Source organism: Gouania willdenowi, chromosome 6 (assembly GCF_900634775.1).
Source record: "Gouania willdenowi chromosome 6, fGouWil2.1, whole genome shotgun sequence".
Taxonomy (NCBI): Eukaryota; Metazoa; Chordata; class Actinopteri; order Blenniiformes; family Gobiesocidae; genus Gouania; species Gouania willdenowi.
Genome location: NC_041049.1, coordinates 16208702 through 16232247, shown reverse-complemented (window position 1 = coordinate 16232247; position 23546 = coordinate 16208702). Strand labels below are relative to the sequence as shown.

General features: G+C 36.4%; 1 long non-coding RNA gene across 1 annotated transcript in view; it reads right to left on the bottom strand.

The window, feature by feature from the left end:
- Positions 1-23546, bottom strand: part of LOC114465371 (uncharacterized) — a 248113-nt gene that overhangs the window by 180628 nt on the left and 43939 nt on the right. The window contains exon 2 of the long non-coding RNA XR_003674300.1: positions 23064-23133. This is a non-coding gene — a long non-coding RNA (uncharacterized LOC114465371). The remainder of the gene's footprint in view (positions 1-23063; positions 23134-23546) is intronic.

Here is a 23546-nt window from a genome sequence, read left to right as displayed (position 1 = left end):
TTGAATTTTAGCCTTTTTGTTTATTTATTTTAGATGTTTTGCTCATTTTAGAGATTTAACTTGACCTTTTGGTGTATTTTAAAGAGTTGTGCCACAAATTATGAGTGATGGATGAAGAAAAAGTCTGTGCACAATAAAAAAAAAATCTATAATGTTGAAAAATAAAATGAAATGTTTGTGTGTACCTCCTGAAAGGTGTTCAAGTACCCTTAGGGCAGTGGTCTGCAACCATTATTCTTAAAGAATGTATTTTTCCTCCTCTCACCTGGATGAGAATCCTTCCAAAGCCGAAAAAAAAATACCTTCTCAATGTAGACAATATGGTGTAGAAAATTCAAACATATCGAATAATATTAATAATTAATATATTTTTAGTTGATGTATTTGTACAAAAAATAACTTGAATTTGATAACACACAATAATGTCGGTCAACACATATATAATTTACATATCAAGTATGCTTATTAATCCGGCACGTTGGCAGTTAATTAAATATTTCCCGACATAAAAAAAAATCTCTATTTTCTTCCAGAAAAGTCTTTTTGTTGGTTTAGTTATCTTAACAGGGATTTAAAACATAAGGTTAACATAAGGTTAACCACAGGTGTAAGGAAAGTTTATATTATTATATCATGATTTTATTTGGTGTCAATGTCATTTATCATTAATAACCTCTGTAAGAAATAACAATTCATTATTTTAATATTTTCTTATAGCTATAGTTAGCCATTGGAAAAAGTACTTAATATTTATTTCTATAGCACCTTTTTCACAGACAGAAAGCCACAAAGTGCTTAACAACACAGTTTAAAAGCAAAAACAGTACAGAGTATAAAAGTCCAAAACAACATAAAATCATAGCAGCCCAAGAGTAGCTAATTCAATTGTTAACTAATGCTAATGCTAAGCTAATGCAGTATGACGTGGGCCAGCACCTGCATCCTCACTCACATTTTCTTCAGGAAATACAAATATTTTAGTTGTATATGTTACACACACACAGTGGTTGGTGCAAATCTCGAGACAGTCTATATATTTAATTCTATTTTTTCTTTTGCCCCCCTGACAAGAATCTCAAACTGCGCCTATGTGCGTCTCCCATGGGAAGCTTCTGGCAAGGTGAAGCCATTATGGGGAAATGGGATAAACACATTTCAGGGGCCAAAAGAGGACAAGGCGTAAGTAAAGAATCCCCACTATCAGAGATGCATTCATAAAGCACAATGAAGTTGTAGGCAATAATATCTCATGCACACAAAAACAGATAAACACACAGGCATGGTAGGAGTAATATTGAGAGAAAGCGTGTAGTCTGCACAGATAGTAAAATCCATACGCACAGTCAAGAAGCCAAATATTCGGTGGCGAATACACTGCCTTTGTATTCAGGCTCATTTAAATTACAGTCAGGTGTTACGCTGCTATGGAACATTTCCCTGCTGTTTAAGGACTGAATGGAAATGTTGGATAAAAGTATTTCCGTCATTCGGTTGCAGTTTTGCAGAAAATGCGTCTGCCAGAATGTGATAATAGCATCTTTTGCCCTATTCCTGCTCTCTCACTACATCCCTCTAAAGAGTTACTGCCAACACGGACGATTTGTTGTATTTCAAAATGCAGATTAAGACGCAATAATTTACACAATATCTCAATGGCTCCCAATGACAGCGCAAACCCATACAAATCAGTCGAATGCACTGTTCGCTTTAGTAACTGCAATCTCAGACGCAAAATGAAGTAAATTAATGCTGCTTTACAGTTCACTATATTATGTTGACTGTATATCATACATTAACAGTGACATGATAGGCGATAGTAAAGTCATGATCTTGCAGGAGTAATGAGGCGCTCTGAGGGGAAGACACAGTTCGCCGGGTTCATTGCTAAATAACCTGATGAAAAGCAAGCTGCATTATGGCGGATCAAATTCGCTGCATTTATGATAGAAATGCAGTCAATATTGTAGATGTTACTTTGGATCTCTACTGCATCATAATGAGGAAGCCTTCGGGCATTTATAAACCAATGAATATCTTTTAATAAGTCCACCTATACAGCATAATAGAAGCTTCATGCATTACAAGCAGGGTTGGCGTCAATTACGTTTTTCAGCTACGTTTATGTTTTCAAATATTTATGTTCAATTACAATTATATTACAATGTTTTTTTTATCCTCAGAAAGAGGATTGATCAGTAAATTTCAATTACATATACGAAGTCTGAAATAAATAACCTGATAGAAGTTAACCCTCCTCTTGTGTTAGCTTTCTGTTAGCATTGCTGATGATAACTGGTCTTAAATCAGCTGTAAAATACACTAAAAACTATTATCTATTATCTAATTTCTTTCCTATTTATTGGTTACCTTGTTAGGCTTCCTAATCAATGAAAATATAGATTTGAATATTTTTGGTGTGGATGTCTGAGCATTATAACCCTCAATTTCATTTTTTTTTTTTTTAAGAGTAAAATGTGGGAAAGCTTGATATAAAACATATTTTGATAATTGTTAACTACATATGTATAGAACAAACAGTACATATAACTGTACATTGTTCCCCAGTTTTGCATCAATTATAATTGATATGGCAATCACAATTACAAAATCAATTACAATTTAATTACAATTACAACAGCAACATATGTTTTTTAATTACAATTACAATTATAATTGTGACAAAATTGTAATGCATTATGAATTACACAATTACAATCAAGATATTCACTTGTTTTTAGTTTTTATTTTAAATTAAAAACTTTAACTATGGTAAAAAAAAAAAAAAAAAATATGTATCGAACATATATTACACTTTTTCTCTGACTTGTGTGTATTTTTTTTTTTTTTGCCTCTCAGTAACAATGGAAACACGGCCAGGAACAGCAAACAGCTGCCTATTGAAACATTCATCAGACACAAAGCAGCAGCATTAACATTCATTTGGAGGTGTGTATCTGGCCAACCAACAAATCAAAGTCCAATTTGGATTTGGCATCCACAAAAAAAAAAAAAAAAAAACAGGAAAAAAAATCTGGCTTTTAAGGATTTACCTGCTCCACAATAATTATACGGTATTCACTAATTGCATATCTGGTGATGTGTATAGCATACATTGGATACTTCTTGAATAAATCATGTTTGATTTTTATTTAGCCCTCAACAGATAATTGGTCAGGACCAACTGCCAAACAACAGAAAATAATTGCAAATCTACAGTAATTTGCTTTGGGCAGGATTGTTGAAAACAATTGATATTTCCACATCCAAGGTAAAAATGTTAATTAATATTATTGGTATTATTTTCATGTGACAGCAATAATACCAGGACAGCCCTAAGCCACCATTAAAGTAGGTTTATGCATGTTTCTGATCATGTGGGAAAATCATTACAATAGCTGGCAACTTCAAGTTTGACTTGTTTTTCAAATGCATTTAAAATAATGCCTAAAAACACTTTGTTAAACTTGAGGCCTGGGGGCAAAGTTGGAGCAGGTAATTCAGCTCGAAAGTTGGAGAAAAAAAAATAACAGAAAACATTAATCATTGTGTAAATTACCCTAATAGAGTTGTAGATCTCAATACCTCATTTAGCAGACACTTTTAGCCAAAGCGACATAAAACGCTAGCAGTTAAGGTTAAGGGACTTGCTCAACATCCCACGGTGATGACCCGGGTTGGATTCGAACCGGCAATTCTCCAATTACAAGCCTGCTTCCTTAACAGTTACGCCACCACATACACAAATTTAATTCAAATCCACAATATTTACAAGGAGTTGAAGTTTTCCCATGCTTTTATCACGTAATGGAAATTCAAAATCCTAAAAATGATCATTGCTTTAAATTACTTAGACATTATGTGCCTTAAGTTGGTCACAAAAATCAAGGAAATTTGAAGTGGAGATCCTATACGGTGTGTCACTTACTGCTTGTGTATTGTCTGTGCCTTATAAACTGTATATATAATTTAAATATAAGTGTAAAGTAGGGCAAATTAATGTTGCGATTACTCAATTTCAAGTCTAAAATCTGTGGCCTACTTGAGATAAAAATGGTTCATATTGGGCCCCTGGACTAAAATGAGTTTGGCACTCCTGCCTTAAAAGTGTTGATGGAAAACTTGTATTAAAACCTCGTCTAAATAAATGAAATAAAATAGATAAATGTAAGGTCTCCTCCAAAATAAAGTCAACGGTACAATTTAAAAGGGCTATGGTGTAAAACAAGATGTTTATATATGAAAACGTGCAGAATTGTGTAGAATATACATTAGTTATTAATGTGTTATCTGTTCAGAACATGGGTTTACAAAAATATGTTTAAGTTGTCAGAGTTATACATCACCATCAATTCCACACATTCATATTTTTGTAATTGTTGCATTTATTTATAGTATTCATACATATAATAAAAGCTTTTTCCCATTTTAGATAAGATGTTTTAATGTATTAAAGTAAGCCTCAGTGAAATAGATTCAAAGAACATTTCTACTATTTCCTCCTACGTCCACATACATTTATCCTGAAAGGAAGACTTTTCAGCAGAGCTACGTTTGAACCCAAAAGAATTTTCACTTCTGAGAAGATTGTCTGAATTTATCTTTCCGTCTCGTTTGAGGAACCCATGGGAAGCTCAGCAGTTTTTTTTTTTTGGTCCTGATTGGAGTTTAATCCTGATTGGAGTTTTGTCCTTTTCCAAAAACATAGTGCCTTTATCTAACTAAAAAGCAAGGGACGTCTGTGTGGATGTGTGTGTGTGGAGCAAATATCTCCCCGACGCAGTGCAAGTTCGACCTGAAACTCGGTCGACGGGTTCCAAATACCCCGAGTGTGTAACTGTTATTTTGGAGTAATTTGGTGTCGCAAAACGGTCAAAACATTAATTTTATAATTACGGCTCCCTCGGTAAGAGCACGCTACTTCCGGTTCCGGGTTCATGACGTCACCATGTCGCAGGTTGTTTGGGTTAAAAAAAAAAAAAAAAAAAAGGTCAATATTAAAAATGTTTTTGTACCGCTAAAAGTTATTAAAGTTAATATTTCATGGTTATTTAATATTATTCCCGTGATTCCAAACTTCCTTTAAATCTCCGGTCACGGACTTCACTTCCTCCTTCGTCTCATGACTGTGAGCAGTGGCTGTGCTGACGGACTTTAGTCAACCTTATCACAAACTATCTGGTTATTCAGACAGAGGAATGTAACGTTTTTGTGGGTCCACAACACGGCTCTACTTTGATTATTGTTTGTTCTGCGCAAGGGTAAGTGTTCTTATATTATTCTATGTGCCAAGAAAGGATGCTAGCAGCTACAATGTAAACACAAAATTACTCCAAAAAAACATACATTACAGAATAATACATCAAACAAAAAAATAAAAATACATTCATCATGCATATGTCACCAACACATTATCATGTACGTGTCCCATAACATTAAACCATTTGCAAAACGTTTATTTTTCGTGGTACTTCCGTGTCTCTCTTAGGAAGACGCGTGTGCGTGAAGATAACACACGAAGGAAATGGATGTAGACACACACGCACACACGGTGTTTATTATAAAAATATACTAAATGAGTAAAATAAAACAATAAACTAAACAATATTAATACAAAAATGACTCTAGAATCACACTACAATGGCAACAAAAAACAATAATTATACAAATACAATGCACAAAAAGTCAATGATGACTTCAAAAACATACATTACAGAAAAATACAACAAAATTATGAAAATGGCTAAAAATACACAAAACTAAATATATATACAAAAAATACACAAAACTAAATATGTATACAAAAAATACACAAAACTAAATATTTACACAAAAAATACACAAAATAACTCCTGAATCACACTACAATGGCACCAAAAACAATAATTATACAAAAAATGCACAAAAACATAACAGAAAGATACAAAAATACACATAACTCAAAAACATACATTACAGAAAAATACACCAAACAAAAAAATATAAAAGTGAGTAAAAAACAAACAACAAATATTATCATGTACAGAATTAAACCAGGAAAATTGCACCCACATTTTGCACCCGCAATTATACCCCTTATGCTCCCACATAAATGCATACTTCCGACGGGCACTGTACTAGTAGTTTAAAGTGAAGTTTGCTTGCTTGCTTGTTTGTTTTCTTACGGAAAGTCCATTGATCGTCTTGTCTTTCTTAACCATCTATTCAGGGAATTGTTTTTCCCTTCAGAAGAGAACTGCTGAAATCCTTTTGAAATATGACTGGCAAAGGGCAGACATGATCCTTATTGATGAAGCTATAAGCATGAAGAACTGGTCATTTATGATCAGTTCTTGGAGGAAAATGACTTTTGTCCAGCTATTATAAAAGTAAATCCGTTCTTAGGCTAAATAGCTCTTCCTTTTTGTATTCTGTATTCTGCATTCACAAAGGGTTTCATTGAGTTGCTCAACTCCCTTTAGTGGCTACATTGCTTTTCCTCACATCCTCTCATCTTTTTTGTATCTCTTTTGGTTCCCCCCTAAGCACCAGGGTGCATTGTTCTTTGAGACTGAAATCATACCGCAGATTCAGAACTCAGTGGATTAAAGGAGGCACAGCTCTGCCTGCTGGCTATTCCCTTTGGACCAGCAACCCCAAAAATAACGGTTCAAAACCACCCGAGGATAAAGGAGACAATCCATCATCCGGGTTAGAAATCCCACTCGTGGTCAGTTCAAATCCTCGCTCTCTGTGCGATTGTTCGACTATGATCTCTTCCACAAAATACAAACTCCTGGCAGTAAAGCCTCACTATTTGTGCACCTCTGAGGAGTTTTGGAAACAAAACTCTGAATCTCAGGGGAATCTGTGTAAAAACTGACTCTGATGAATCAATACAAACCACACAACTGGGATCCTGCTAACAGAAACACGTTTTTAATGAATGATGCTCAATGAGCTACAAAATGTACAATGTGGCAAAAACTAAAGAAATTTTTTCACAGGAATACCTGCATTTTTATGAGCTAAACCATGCTTTTAAATGTCATTTCAACAAAAATTGCTTGGTTTGAACTTTAATCTGGATACTAAAGTATCCCACATCTGATGCAAATAGTTTGTTTTTCTGTTTTCTGAAGCTAAAACGTGTGTGCCATAAGTAAAAACTTGGTCACTGTTTCATAGCCGACATATTTTGAACATTAAGCTCACTTTCCTCACATTTAGCTCATTTTTTCTTTCATTGGAAACAAATTCATGTAAAAAATAAAAGCATGTTCTATATCTTTGACAAGTTCTGATGAACTACGGCCAGGCCCGTAGAACGTCTCTGTGCCAAATAGCACGTACCACGTTCCCAAGAATTCAGTGAAATGACTCGGTTCCACCGAGTAAAACAAATTAAATTGTGCAACGTAAAATCATAATCTATATTGAATTGCCTTTGAAACGATATGTCACACAGTTTCGATAAATTTAGAAATTACCAGAGAAGAAGTTGAGCCCCCCCTTTCAAAAATATCTCAGAGTGGCTCTTGACATCCGCTCATAGAATATCCATGTGAAAATACAGCCCGATTAAACAAGCATTAACGAAGGAGTAGTCATTCAAACCTTGTAATTCGACTCGCAAATAAATGAGAAATCCATTGGTGACCAATTTAACATATAGATTTAGATTTAACATTTGCATTTAACATTTATATTTTTTTTTTGTGTACACATTTTTAACAATAATATACAGAAGGGATGGGTAACTATCACGGCGGGCTCCAAAAAAATGTGATTGTATCTGTTTCCGAGGGCCACATTACCAACATTGATGTCGGCATTAGAATAATGACTAATCAGTGCTCAGCATTAAAAAAGGGGGAAAAAAAGGTTTTGTCTTTCTTTTGTCTTTGTTGTTTTGTCTGTTTTTAATAGTTTTGTGTGTTATTAAAGTCATTATGTGTTTTTTGTTATTTGTTGTGTTCTTGAAGTTATTATGTGTATTTCTTTGTCATTTTCTAAATTTTTGTTGATTTGTGCGTTTTTGGGTGTTTGTTGGTTTCTTGTATTTTCCTGTCATTTTGTTGACAGTTTGTGTGCCTTTGGAGCCATTTCTAATGTGTTGTTTGTTGAGGCGGCCTTTGTTGCGATCTTGTGTTTGAGTCATTCTCTGTATTTTTCTAACTTTTTGTGTATTTTGTGTACTTCGTGCATTTTGCTGTTTATTTGTGCCAACTTCTTGAAATGCAATTTTTTGGGGTTTTGTTTTGGGGGCCGTACAAAATTAGACAGAGGGACACTTTTGACCCCCGGGCCACCAGTTGCCTGTGTCCGATATGAAACATGCTGTTTTACTTAAGTTTCTGTCCCAAATGAAAGAAAAGTGAGCTAAATGATCAAAATACATCTGCTATGAAAAAGTGACCAAGTTTTTACATTCGGCACCCATAAAAGCATCTCCTGCTGGCAGTGAAAACACCTTTCTAAAAATAAACAGTTGAAAAACAAACTTTTAAAATCTAATGGTGACAAAATTGCATTCCCTGTAAGCCACAGTCATGCCAATGTTGCCAGATAAAGCTGATAATTTCCTCTGCAAACAGATTGGGTAAAAAGGTATTTAAACTGAATAGCTTTTAGTTGTTTACCTGCCCAAAAAAAAAACCTTTCCTGCTTGCGTAATCGTCACCCTATCTGGCAACACAGCAGACTAGACTAGATGTGACAAAACACTATTGTTTTATTCACAAGTTGCGAAAGCATCAGCTGCACCTCCCTTTAAAAAAGCCATTCAGCTGCTAATAAAATAGTCTGAGGCTTCACACCCATAGGCCTCTTATAGAGGAACCAGAATCATCACCTGTCTGCAGCAACTAAGCAGCTTTTCTGTAGCAGTCAGAGATTAAACACCTTGCTTAAGGCCATTTCGACGTATGATTTCTTTGCTTATTGCTCAGTGAGAAGGGAGCGCATTAGTCATTTACTTTTCAAAATGCTCTGAGAATTTGAAGTGGCAACCATCCAGTAATTTAAGGCTCGGGCCACTGAGCAAACATACATGCCAGGCGACAGCGAGTCCTCAAGGTACACCCACAAAAATTAGATGTCTGACCCTAATGAGCAGCAAAATTGTCTATAACTGATGGGGCTCATAAATGTGATAATAAATCGATGTTCAACAAGACGAACAACTTTTGCTAAAGAAAATGCGTGTCAGGATTCATAAAATGAACCCCTCGGAGTCATTATATCCCCTTATATTCACTATTACTATCCAAATAAACATCCGTCCGGACCACATCTACACGTCTTTATGACGTCTAAAACACCTGAACATCATGACTACAACCTCATCTTGACCCTGATATGACTTTCAACGTTTGAAGTGATTTCTGCAGACACGTAGCATTTGTGCGTGCTTACATGTGTAAGTGCTTCTGTTTATTACAAATCATTATTCAGTATTATCTACAGTCACTAAGTATATATCTAGTTGTATTTCAGTAACATTCATATATTATGCTCTTCGATCTTTTTAAGAAATAATGTAAATGTTGAGCCTGAATTCCCACTGAGCATTGAAAATGAACCCATCTGGTCAGGTTAATTCTACGAACGCACACACAACAAAAACATCAAAATTTTATATAAACATTACAATACTCCCATTAATAGTAATGGCCACGGTTACATGATATTTTTTAATTCCGAATTATTTATTCCGAATTAAATCATTCAGAATTAAAGTGTTCTGCTTCGTGTTTACATGGAAATGGTAATTCCCAAACGAGGTTTACGTGGAAAACGAGTTTGTTTGGCTTTAGATAATTCTGCTTTAGGTCTAGGGGTTGGAAAGGCTCTGATTGGACAGGGGATGAAAGTGGTGAAGCCTGTTCCGTTTACTGAGGTCCGTGTGTGTTTAATAAGTCCGTGTGTGTTCGTGTGAAAGTCTGTATGTTTATGCCTCTGTCCATCCACTTTTTTTCATTATATCCATGTCTTTTAAGGCTCTTATTAAATAGTCTAGGCTGAAGTCCGGGCCGCCGCCATCTTGGATTATGTCATCGCCGGGAATTAAATTAAAGCGGAATTAGGCAAGTGTTTACAAGAAAGAGGAAATATCTCATTCGGAATTAAAAACGGAATAAACCAGCCACCGAATTCAGAATTAACTTTAATTCGGAATTAAATTAGCATAAGAATTTATGTGTTTACAAGGTCAGGTTAAAGAGGAATAATAATTGACAATGTACCTTTAAGGAATTCTATGATGTCAATAAACCAAACGGGTAAGGAAGCACACTTGAAAACATACGGTCAGGGGTTCGAATCTAACCTGGGTCATCTTTCCAATGCAGTCTTCTTGGGACGTCTAGAAGATGTAATTTTCGGACGTCCAAAGACATTGTAAAAACTTTCACTTTGCACCCAAATCTTCTCAACGTCGGACCATCATGTCACTTCAACATCTTTTCAACTTTAGTTTGCTCCGTAAATGGTTTGAAACCGAAAATATCAATTCCATTTTACCAATTTCCAATAATAGGTAGATCTACAAAAAAGTAAGCAGGAGTGTCCTTAGTATTCTGTACGCTGGGGTACCCTGCTCAGTAAAATTTAACTAAATTTGTCAGACGTGTCATCGGACAAAAATCTATTCTATGATAATAAGCCATGTAAGCAAAATGTAAAGTAATATCAGTATTTCCAGTAAGCTATCTGTGCTTTAAAATAAATTGAGTTTGCAATACATTTTGTCAAAATCTGCAGTTTAATTTGAAGGAATTCTGTGCGATTTGTAAAAAATTCTCAAAATCGTAAGAGTTCATGCAAAATAATTTGCAATTTTGTGGTACAAGATTGTTGAAATCTTTAATTGTCAATCAGTGCACATTTGGACCCGCTTTATCTTTTTCATGGGAATAAAAATATCTTACAAGCCTTTAATGCAGTGTTTTTCTACCTTGGGGTCGGGACCCCATGTGGGGCCGCCTGGAATTAAAATGGGGTCACCTGAACTGTTGTGTAATTGGTAAAAGAAAAAAATATATATAATAACTTTAAAAAAAAAGATATTTACATTTTTTTTTTTACATGATTATTCTTTTTTTTATCCTAAACTCTCCTAAATATAAATTTAGTTCAAATAAAAATATCTGAGATGGCTACTCTGTATTTGTAACACATTTTAATAAACTTGATCAAAAATTAATTCAAGGAGATTGTCCCTCTGCAGTCGGCCCGAAATAAACACACACTTTCAAAAGACTGATTTCCACAAAAGCAGACAATTTCAGACACACTGAGGCGTGCACAATATGCAAACAAACCCAGCCGCAGCCGACTTGGGGCGGCACATGATGCGCCACAGGAAGCACAAGCACAGCCGTGCGCTGGGGGACAGTGTCATTCAAAATGACAGGAAGGAAAGCAACGTTTCAGAAAGAACACACACACACACACACACGAAGACCAAGAGTAGCAGAGAAAAACATAAAAAGTGGGTTGTAGCAGTGTGAGATTGATGAATGCGTGTTGAAGGCTGTCTATGGAAGCCCTTGGTTGGACGGTTGTGTGTCAACTTGAGGACTGGAGATTTGTCCTCCTTGTGTCAAGGTTTAGAAATACCTGAGATCTGACAAGATTAGAACGAGTAAGAAACAGTAGTACCACACTGATGTACTGCTTCTTGAGGATGTTTTTGTGCATGTACATGTTATGGACAACCTTTAGCACAGCAGGGGCCACAAAAACGTGATAGTGTGATCCAAGGGTCACATTATAAAAATATCAGCATTCAGAATAATGACTGAGCATGAATACAGAAATGAACAAAGGGTTTTAGTGTTTTGGTCATTGATTTTGTTGTTTTTGTTTGTTTATTGTTGTCATTTTATTCATCTTGTTTAGTGCTTTTGACGTTTTCTGAGTTAGTGGTTCTGTTTTGTGTATTATGTCATTTTGTTTTTTAAATCATTTTGTCTTGTTTGTTGTCACTGTGTGTTCTGAGGGGTATTCCATAAAGGAGCGTTAAACTGAGAATATCCATAAACTCTGGGTCAACATACCCCGCGATGGAAAACTGAGTATCAGATTCCATTACAGCTGGTATGAAGTTGGTCAATCAACCCCGAGTATGTAAACCTTTGGTTACTTACATGCACAAGCGCGATAAAAAGCCATCATCAATGGATCGAAGGTTAGACGAACTACCATGGTAACCACCCAGAAGAGTGATTTATTCACCCTGATGGGTGAAATAAGCCGGTGTTTGAGGAATATGAGCCTGTTCTAAAGCTGCGTTCAGTGTGAACGCACCTTCACCTTCAGTGACGATAGTGGCTTAAATCATCTGTGATTAGTCACGCTTTTTGGTCACTTCATCACTTAATTGCTTCAGTGACATGACGAGTGGTGAATAATATGAATAAAATGTGTCTGAGGAGAGGTAGTAGCAGCATAGGATAGCTGCATAGAGAGCCTTCCATACACTGGATATAAAGACAGTGACTGCCGCTTAATATTACATCATTTATATTGATTTTTAATGTAATATTGTCACCAAAGTCATCTCAACATCCAAAAAATATGTCATAAAAAAAAGACTAAAGCGGGTCTCAAACCCGTGACCCATTGCTTCCAAGAGTGGTGCCATAACTCACTGCACGACCATAACTTCATACTTGGATTTATCTCGGTTAGTGAGCTTCACCTAACTAAAAATTGTTCGTCAGACAGAAGCTGTCCTACGAATCTTGATTGCAACTCACTAAGTTAAACAAGTTGATTTCAGCCTGGATACGTGTGTGCTCTTGTGACAGAGGAGGATATTATTGCATCAGACCAATCACAATCACAGAGGAATTGTGGAGAGCAATTTACCTTCACAATTGAAAAATAATTCTTTAAAAATATGAAGAATTAAAATCTCTTCTCTGTTTTCTCTATTTCAGGTGTCGTGAAGCTGATGATGGCGGTTCCTGATCTGTGGTTCAAGGCTCAACTAGTCTGGTGATGTTCTATCTCTCTATCCTGTTCTGTCCAGTCACAGCAGATGGCTGCCAAATCTGAACCTGGTTCTGCTGGAGATTTCTTCCTGTTAAAAGGGAGTTGTTTATTCCCACTGTCGCTAAATGCTTGTTAATGTGTATCTTGTTGGGTTTTCTCTTTTTTATTATGAATTTCATATTTTGTAAATTGTGCTATACAAATAAAGTTGAATTGAATTGAGGCAGGACTTTAGTACTCGCTCAGATCTTATCCAGAACAAAACCTAGTCCCGACCAAGTTAGTTGTTCAGCCTAAGTTACCATGGTGGTTTAGCCCGGTAGTACGTTTGCCAGCTTCGTAGTCCAGCACACACAGATGAAATCCCAAAATTTCCCACGATAAGAGGAAATCTAGCTTAGTAGTACAGGCACAAACTGTTAACACAGTTTGCCTCTGCAGCTTTAACCTCGAGGTTATATTTATTTTCAGACTTTCAATAAATGGGATACAGTCTCTTCAAACTTCTATCTTCATAAACTTTACAAGAAAAACAGCTTTGATTTTACCATTTATTTCCACAGGGAATTAGTCTGAACAGCTAAAGTAACATTTTGTGATGCTAATGGGAATCTTTTAGTTAAAGAAGAATGTGCCAACAAGTTGAAAAATACCTAGCCTGCCCACAATCATCTTCAACAGCACCAACCTTATTTCTTGTTCTCAATGTGTCAAAGCAGTGTCCTAGTTGTCTGATCAGTGCCTTCACTGGTGTCAGTGTGATTGAGGTTGTCTCTTAAGAATATCATAAATTCAACATCCCATCTCCGGCTTCAGTGTTGCAAAATGGCAGGCAGGAAAACAAGAGATTTGCAGCTATGAAATTAATAGTTTAAATAGCTAGTGGAAAGTGGTGTCTCCAATAATAGGAAAAGAGAAAGTACAATAAAAAAGAGCTGTATAGATGACAGCAATCACAGGCAGAAGAGCAATTCATTGTGTTTTATCACAAGGTACAGTCGAGAAATTATTTAGTTGCTCCACAAAGCTGTAAAAATTCAAGCTCTTACTCAATCACTGTATGTGGTGTCCAGGGGTGGAGCAGCAATTTTAATAGTGAGGGTGTTCTAAGGGTAGGTCAACCATCGACTCCCAATTTAGTTAATTATATTAATTGACTAAATCTGTGATAAAGCTGTTATTAAGGCGGAGCCTAGGGACGAGGCCCCTCCTATGTTTTCTTCCTGAGTTCAGCCCATAGCACCTGCCTCTGCAAATTTAGCTTTAATTTACTTATTTTGAATACTTTTGTAAGAAACCCCTGGCTTATGTTGTCTGTACTCATTTATGTATGAATTAAAAAAAACTTGCTTCCCTCCCCCGGCTTCTAGGACGCACCTCTGAGACAGAACTGCATGTCGATCAGTTTACTCTGCTCATCGTAGTAGCTCCGTGCCTTTACTTTTAAAAATGCCCTCAGCAAGATAATTTATTTTTGGAAACAGCCCTCTTTTTACACTTCCCAAGGATGAAACAATTTGTCAACAATGGTTGGAGTTCATCTTTGGAAGCGGCCCTTGTCCCAAAAAGACCTGCTATGTCTGTTCCAGGCACTTTTCACATGATTGCTTATTTGCTTATTGATGCACTTATTTGAAAGTGGATTAATAAGTACACCGACACTTAAAAACAATGTGATCCCTACTCTAAAGAGGACAACTACTTCAGAGCCAGCAGCATGGGTAAGCGATACTATAAGTCAACGTTGTTGTGTTAGCATACCTCATTCTAATGTATTGTAGCAAGCTTCCACTGTACCATTCTTATAATACAACATTCCGTGTTTTAAATTTAGTACTGTAGTAAGACATACAGATGTGTTAGAATCACATTTGTATGTTTTATAGAATATAAAGTAGTGTTTGATGCTTTACAAATGACGTTAAGTGGGTGCCATCATAATGTTTGCACTTTTGGTTGCGACCAAACAATTGCTCCTCATACATGGGCTACATGATTAACTGATTGAACTACATACATAAATAATAATGTTATGGTGCTGTTGTTCTGACTTGAAGAAAACAATCAAAAGTTTCATGAGGTAATTCACTCTCTGGTTTGGAAATAGTTCCTTGGCCGTATATATATCCTGTGTTGCTCTTGTTCAAAATAAAGATTAAAAAAATGTAGAAAGTAGCTAAATACAGCGCACAGAAAAACAGAAGTAAACCACATCCATGAATGTTGGGATAAAGTACGGAAGGGGGAGTGTTCATGGGCGTGTCAGACAGGCAAAGACAGAGGCGAAATTGAAGCAAAAATTTGGCACTTTTTTGTATTTTCAAATTTTAGCTTCTTTTGCCAATAAATATACCGTCCTTATATTTTTGCAAGTTCTTTTTGACACTTGTATCCAATTTTTGTCAATTCTTTAACCATTTTTTTTTGCCACTTTTCAACCAAAAAGCTACCTTTTGCCCAATAAATAACTCGTTTCCTTTTTCTTACATTTTACCTCTTTTTGTTCCACATTTTTCCCCTTTTCACTATTGTTTGCCATATTTTGCTAATTTAAGCTACCTTTAGCCATTACATCCCACCCGTTTCCTCTTTTTTGAAAAATTTTTTGCTACTCTTGACCGCTTTTGGCTCATTTTTTTGCCACCTGTTACTCATTTTTTGCTGCTATACTTTCAAACGTCAAATGGCTGGTTGTGATTGGCTTTATCACCTTTCAATCAATCTAACTGAACCAATATGTTTTCAACAATGAATCCCTCTGTAAAAAGTGAGGGGGATGAATTTTTGTTTTTATGAAAGTGCGGGTGTCACATCCCCTTCATCTCCCACAGGTGAGACGCGCCTGGTGCTGTCCAGGGCACAGTTCCTGTTCCTAGTTCCCCATACGTGTACCGAACAGTAACAAGAAATTGAAAAGTAGGTCAAGCGCCAGTTGATGAATGTTCTTTCTAATGCTGTTGAAATTTGAGCTTCACAATGTAGCAAAAGCAAATAATTAGATCATCAAGCCAAAGGACGCTTTGTAGCCAAAAACAAACATCAATTCACCAGCTGTTGTATGGCATTAACACACACATGCAAACAAAAGGCAAGTTAGTGCCAGAGTATTAAATATTTCCTTGTTGTATGTAGTTTGGCTTTGTTGCTTGTTTAACTAAATTTACTTTTTCCAGAAATAATGGTGCGGTCAGTCCCAGATTCATTTTCCATTTGATTACATCATTGCAGGACTCACACATAAGGATTAGTTAATGTATCGGGATATGTATTCAATGTGTTAAGAACTCTGACTGAAAATTAATAACAGAGGTAAAAGGAAAGGAGGAATTATTAATCACTGTGAATAATAAAATTGGGAACTACCTCAAAACTCAGCTCCTTTAGAAGCTTTTCCGTGATCCTTGCAGAAGTAGCAAAATCTAGTTGCAGCCCCTACAGCTCTAGGATCTTAAGGAATTATACATTCATTGCAAAGCTCCTTAACTCTGAATTAAATGTAAATACAGCTTACAACTTTTAAAGACATTGCAACTCCCACAAGTTTGAAGCAATTACTTTATAACCAATGCTGAATACTAAAAAATGTGTCACGGAGCAGGGTACACTTGGAAAAGAATATATTCGTATCAGTACTATGTGATCCAGCACTGTCTCAGTCACATTAGGTAAGTCAATTGATTGTTTAGGTCTGGTGTTGGGACTTCCTTCTCTAAAAATCGAGAGGATGACTTGAGCTGAATGTCTTTTTAAATCTTCTTACAGGCAAAAAACAATATTACTGAGAATGGCTCATGATGGTTCTATTTCAAAGAAACACAATGGAGAAGTCTGTCTGCAATAGGTTTGCTAAGTTTCTTTACTCTCCGAGCTGTTTGTGCAAAGTGCCTGAAATCAAGAACATATTTCCACATTTGTTCCTGTAAGTGGCTTTTATCTGCAACCACCTGCCACAATTGGACTTTCTAAGGCCAGCATACTGTGGCCCCCAGGACTGAAGCAATATGAGGCGTGTGAGTGTCATTATGGAGTAGGAGAGTGGGTGAGAATAGGTGCAATGCCATTAGGGTATAGGCTACTGAGCTCAGCAGTGAGTCGATGGCCCTGGGCCCTGTGGGTCCAACCTGTTTAAAAACGCTTGGGCTTATTCACTCTGTCCCTTCCACCATTTGGCTCGCGTACTCCTACCTAAGCAATCCTTCTTCTCCTCCCACTTATGAGTCTCGTCTTATTACGCCAGCCCCTGCGATTCATTTTCAATTCCAGCTACGTAGGCGTTCCTTGCGTTCATTAAAACTTTACCAACATTGCTTTGTATCGACTCGGATTTCTCCATTGTCAATTGCCTGCAGAAATTGTAATCAAACAATAATTTAGCAATGATAGCTTTAAAAACAATGAAAAAACAATTTTGCTAAAAAGGTACAATACTGCGTAGGCAGAGACGCAACTTCAATTATACCCACAGAAAAATAAAACTCAAATAAGAACATTTATGGGTATCCATTGTTCATCCATGCATTATCAGCCCTGTATTAAATTACAATAAAAGTAAAATTCACTATTGCCATCCATCTTCTATTCCTACCATTCCAGGGTTCTTTGTGCAGATGCTGGGTTGTTTTGCTATCATCAGTCTGGTTGATGGTTGTTTTAAAGATCAACTAAACCCCAAAACCTTCATTCTGCTGAAACATAAATGTATTTTGATAAGAAGTAGTGTTGACTGATATAGTTCAGTTCTTGACACTGTTGTAAAAATGTGACTGCCAAAATCAAGTTTTGGTATCAAGAATGGTTGTTTCTGACCTTTTGGTGGTTTCTCCCATCACTCATTCCTATGAAAACCAGCACCTGTCGACTCTGCAATCTGTGGTGAGTAGTTTGGATTGAGAGAGTTGTGAATAGAGAGGTATATTAAGTATTCAGTAGGTAGTTAGCATAGCAGAGATTGTTCTTTGGAGATTTTATAGCATAGCATGGGCATGTCTAAACTGCTCAAGGAGCCCCCGCCCATAATCAAGGCATTTTTTAATGCAACGGAATATTTAATAAATGTATGTATATGAAAACCTTATTCATAAATGTTTTCATTGTCCGGTACCAAATGTAGGTACCTGTAGTTGGCAACTACCAAGAGTGTTGAGGTTAACATGTTATAAAGTAACACGTTACAGTTAGAATATTAGTTTTTCAGGTAACTAAGTAAAGTAACGCACAACACTTAACAAGTTGTTTCCTGTCTTTTCACTCACACTGTTCAGTCATTTTTTAAAATTCTAAGATCATATTTATATTTATGAATATTTACGAATTGTATTTTATTCAACTTTTTATTTGTATTTGTTTGCTGCAACAAGAGACCGTAACCATTGTTGGGTTAATAAAGTAGAAATTAACTACCCCACCTACTACCAATACTGTATATTAGTTACATGTTTTGGATGATTGTATTTATAAACTTCCAAGTGAGAATTTTCTTCCCCTTTCAATTCTCGTCAATTCTGCACATTTGGGCGTTTTTTTTTCTTCACATAGTTCTCTGATCTATCACTTTTTCTGCTTTAAATGCGTCTGCTGACAGAAGCACTGCAATTACAAAGCCTAGTCTTTGATTTTCCTTTTGTTTCACATACGCATAAAGTTAATTTCCTGCCACTGTGAGCCGCTTAAGGAAAACAGGCTACATAATCGTGCTGCTGCATTTTACCCAAGTTAACCTCTTTAATTTTTTTTTTACTTTAGCTTTCTAACCATTAAGACTGCACTACAACGCATCTCCAGGAGCACTTTAATTAGACTTGGCTACTAAAGTGCTTACCGTCTCCAAGCCATGTGTGCCAATTAACACTTGAATACAATTCCAATTTATAATGTCATATCCTGGTTCTTCCCAAATCATCAAACGCTGATTCTAAAAATGTAAATCCTTTTTTTTTTTTTTTAAAGAATTGTCCCATTGTAACTGAATATAGATGCAAAATAGGCAACATGTTTTTTATAGTTTCAGTCCAAGTAGATTATTTAACATTACAAGAGCCCCTTTAAAACCAGTTAGTAGTCAATAGTTTTCTTTATCAGATTTCAAATGCTAAGCCCGTGTGTAAATATTGCGACCAACCATAGGCTGCAGCCAGCTCCAGTGATATTAAAGCTCCAACAACAGCTCCTGACACGCTAATAGTAGCTCCAACACAATCCTGGTTTCAACTGCACTACATCACATCTGGGCGAAAATGGCTGATCCCCATTGGTTGTAAAAATTCTTGGAAAGGTGATTTTTATTTTTATTTTCAATCAATGTGCACATTTGTTTATTACCTCCAAGGAAAGAATACTTCAAATGCCATTTATTTGTTGGTTAACAGGATAACGTAAAGGGTACTTGACAGATTTTGACAAAATCTTAACTAAATGTGAAATGGATTTCATTTACTGTATATAGAACTTCATATCAACCAAGGTAGTCCCAAAGCGCTAGACAATATCAGCTCACTCACCCATTCACACACCAATAGGACTGAGCTGCTATGCAAGTCACTAGTCAAGCAATGGGAAAGACTTAGGGTACAGTGTCTTGCCCAAGGACACTTCGACAGACAGGTATAGCCCTGGGATCAAACTCCCAACCTCTCAATCAGAAGATGACTCTACCACTCTCCCTATGGAAGAGTCAATAAAAGTTTGGAAGAGATGCGATCAATATACTGATTCGAGATCAGTTTAAAAAAATAAATAAAAAAATCTCCATCTCTCATTAGCAAAATGTCATAAATTCATATCTTGGTTTGCAATTGACCAATCTTCAAGAAATTTCATTGTGACATTTCAAAAAGATAAGGGTGCCTCAGAGTGACTCAAAAAAACACCTTTTCAAGGAAAATCCCCTCCCTGGGTGAAATAGTGTTCTTTTTGATGTAATCTCACCATTGTTCATGAAATATGATAATTTTGTTCTTTACCCCAAAAGGAACACTATTTCACCCAGGGAGGAGGTTTTTCTTGAAAAAGTGTTTTTTTTTTTAGCCACCCTAGGGTGCCCATACCTGTTGATTAATTGTATCATTATTAATGTGGATACAAATGTCCCAGGCCTTTAAAGTGTGAATAATCATGGTACCATGATCAGGATCACTGATCCAGATAACCACCAATATCTGGCAAAGAGGATATTTGGGGCTTGGTGGCGATTTGCGCTCTCTGACTGCTCTTCTTGCAAATACTTAAACAACAATTTTTACATGATTTTTAAAAGTAAACGTGTAGTAATAACAGACTTGCAGTAAAAGAGTTAATTATTTTACATTTTCATATAAGCTGGTGAAAAACTTCATTGTGTCTTCATATTTTTGTTTATTTTTAGACCAGTATTTCTCAATTGGGGGGTACATTGACCACTATGAATAGTACGCAATGGCATTAAAGGGGGTACTTGAGAGACAGAGAGTGTTAAATTTACAAATAAGAGCATGAAAAATATGGGGATTTTAAAATATGTGTTTTTGTTTTCAAACAATAATCATAATGATAATGAAAATGATCTTCATGAGAACATGAACTGAAAACACAAAGGTCAGTCTTGTTCACGGATATGATAAAAATCTATTAATGAGGCACTAAAGACCATTTCTTTCCAGTTATTTACAAAGTTAAATTCTTTAAAATGTGTGTTAAAGGTGCAGTCTGCAACTTTTATAAAACTAACTTTTTGCCATATTTGCTAAAGCTGTCACTATGTAAGGACAGCTTTACATGAAACTAGTAGTTTGTGTGAAAAAAACAGTGCTCCTGCAGGTTGTCAGAATGTACCGTGACTGAGCAAAACAAACCAATCAGGATTGTATTTGATGGACTGACAGCTGTTGCTCACAGTCCCTGCCCCATTCCCGAGGCTGTAGCGCCGTCTTTTTTTACAGTGTATGGTCTGGAGGAGTAGAAGATGGAATTAGCAACTTTTCTGCTTGAAAGGTAATTACTGCTGCTTGATTTACATTATGTTTGATTTGTAATTGTTACACTAGAACTCTGTGATGCATGTGTTGTTCATGTGTGCGCAGCAGCCTCCGTGTGGGCTGCTGTAAGTGACACTGTGTTGTTGCTGCTGCTGAGGTGTGTGCACATTTAGAGAGAAAAGCGCTGCAGTAATATGCTTTCAACAGTGCATGTTATATTACTGTGATGTAGCTGTCATACTAACATTAGCTTGTTAGCTCCTCTGAGGGAGGGACTTTGGAAAGTTTGGAGGCAGGGCAAGTGAGCAGCTGGGGGGGAGGGGGGAGAGGGATCTGAGAGTTGCGGATAGCACCTTTAACCATCATTCATTCCATCATTATGCTCTACTGTATAGTTAGGTTTTTGGTTTTTTGTAGTATTCTGAGCAAAATGATGTAGCTGGACAAAGGGGGTACTTCAAAAAACATTCAGAACCACTGTTTTAGACAAACAATTGCTCAGATTTTGGTGGTTTTAGCATGTAGCTTAAAGATAGTATTGCACTTGTCATGTTATTTATTTGCTGACAGGCATATGAACTCTCTCCTAAACCTTGAGAAATGAACCTGAAATACCCCAATCATAACATTTCCAAACTCTTTGCATGGGGGTGTGTCATTCAAACCAACCGAAGTTGGAAGAACTCCTTCAAACCATCAGAGATTCACATCATGCATCGCAGTGCATCTGCAGTGTGTGCACATCGGCACTCATGTTCTAAATATTTCATCCACAATAAGCCTTGGCATGATTGATGTGAGGCCGAGGCAGTCGGAGAGAAAGGGTGAAAAGAGGGTGAAATAGACAAAGACAAAGAAAAAGAGGATGAACAAGGTTGGAGATGAGAAGGAAACAAACTCACTGTCAACACAAAGTTGACATTATAATGCTGTTCACGTTGCCCAATAAGTTGGAGGCCTCACAGCTAGAAGGCTGCAGGTCTTTGCAGTCCAGAGTGTGTTCCGCCTTGTGATTAGCAGATGTAGAACAAAGGAATACCAGATGATGTTTCAAAGTGGAAACCATTTTAAGTTGTTTTTTTGCATCCAAGCCCCAAACCTGTTTGTAAAAAGTCTTGATAGCATGCGTTTCCATTAACCTTGGAAATGCGCAAAATGTAAATAGTGCAATGAAAACTGGTAATGGAAACACCTTAATTTGGAAAAAAAAACACTCAAATATCGCTAAAAAGTATATACGCTTTCATGAGGAGGTACTTAACACCTTTCGATATTGAAACGTGAAGCAGAAGCGCCTTGGAAACACTTTTTACACAAATACACTTCACAGAACATCACATACCTGGTCATATGACCTCTCTTCATGGTACGGTACGTGTAAACAGGAGGAGACCGAGACATTTCTTAGCATTATACTTAAAAATCATTACTGCCACATGAGACATGAAACAACAAAGCAATGCAGAGTGTTATAAGGAGGATGAGATTTCACGGGAGTTATGAGGCTCCTGCCCAAAACAACCTTCAATGGAAAAACATTCAAAGCGCAACTACACTGTCGACATTTAGAAATATTGCTTTTATTTTGCGAAAATTTGTAATGGAAACCCAGCTATTGACCCTTAATGCCTTCTATTAAGTACACAGCTAAAATATAAAAGTTTTTTATTTCTTTCATCTTCTTTTTCTCTAAAGTGCCCCATTTATTCCAGTTGTTCATCATATGAACAGAAAGAAAAATACAGCCTTGAATATTTTGTTTTTATGCCATTAATACTTTTTTTTTCTTTGGTAATACAAATATTCCTACTTGACGGTAGTTTTGCAGAGACAAAAAGGGATCTGGGTATGAGCTTTTTTCTATAGTCATGGTCTCTTACTCAAGCCAAGGCCAAAATTGCCTTTCACCCAACTAGTACAGCAGGACTTCTGAATAAAATATAGAAACCGACAGGAATGATAACGCAGGACCCACAATGCATTAGGAGAACCTTCGCATAAATCTGTCAGTCAGGGTCATCACCCGAGTGCCGCTCACAAATCCAAATGAATCCTTGTAAATTATGTAGTAATCGGAGGGAGGAAGGAAACTGTTCTATTGGAGAAAAAAAGTCAGTAAGACAGAATGGAGCTTACCATCAAACTTCAAAATGCTGGAGCTACAACTCTGACTGCATGTTCCTCCACTTTGCAGGCTTAAAACGATCTGAGAAAAGAAGAGAATGATAGAAAAAAGTGATTTAAAAAGTGCCATCCAGTAAATGCCAATTTTCTTTAATACCAGATAAATGTCCACAGACCTCATTGACATGGCTATACACAGTTGGCCTAGGGTCAAGTGGTGCGTAAATCACATCAATTAAAGTAAAAAAAAATGTATGAAATGAAAAATCTAGACAAATCCATACACAAAAATATATATACACGTTTTCACAACTTGCATTCTTTCTTTGTGACCTGGTACCAAGGCCTATGGACTGGTACCATGCAAACAGACTGATATACTGCTTTTTCTCTTTAATTTAGCCGTCAATGACCTCCAAAATACATTGCAGACATGATATGATGGTGCAAGTATCAAGAACACAGAATTATTTTTGTCAGAATTGCTAATGCTAA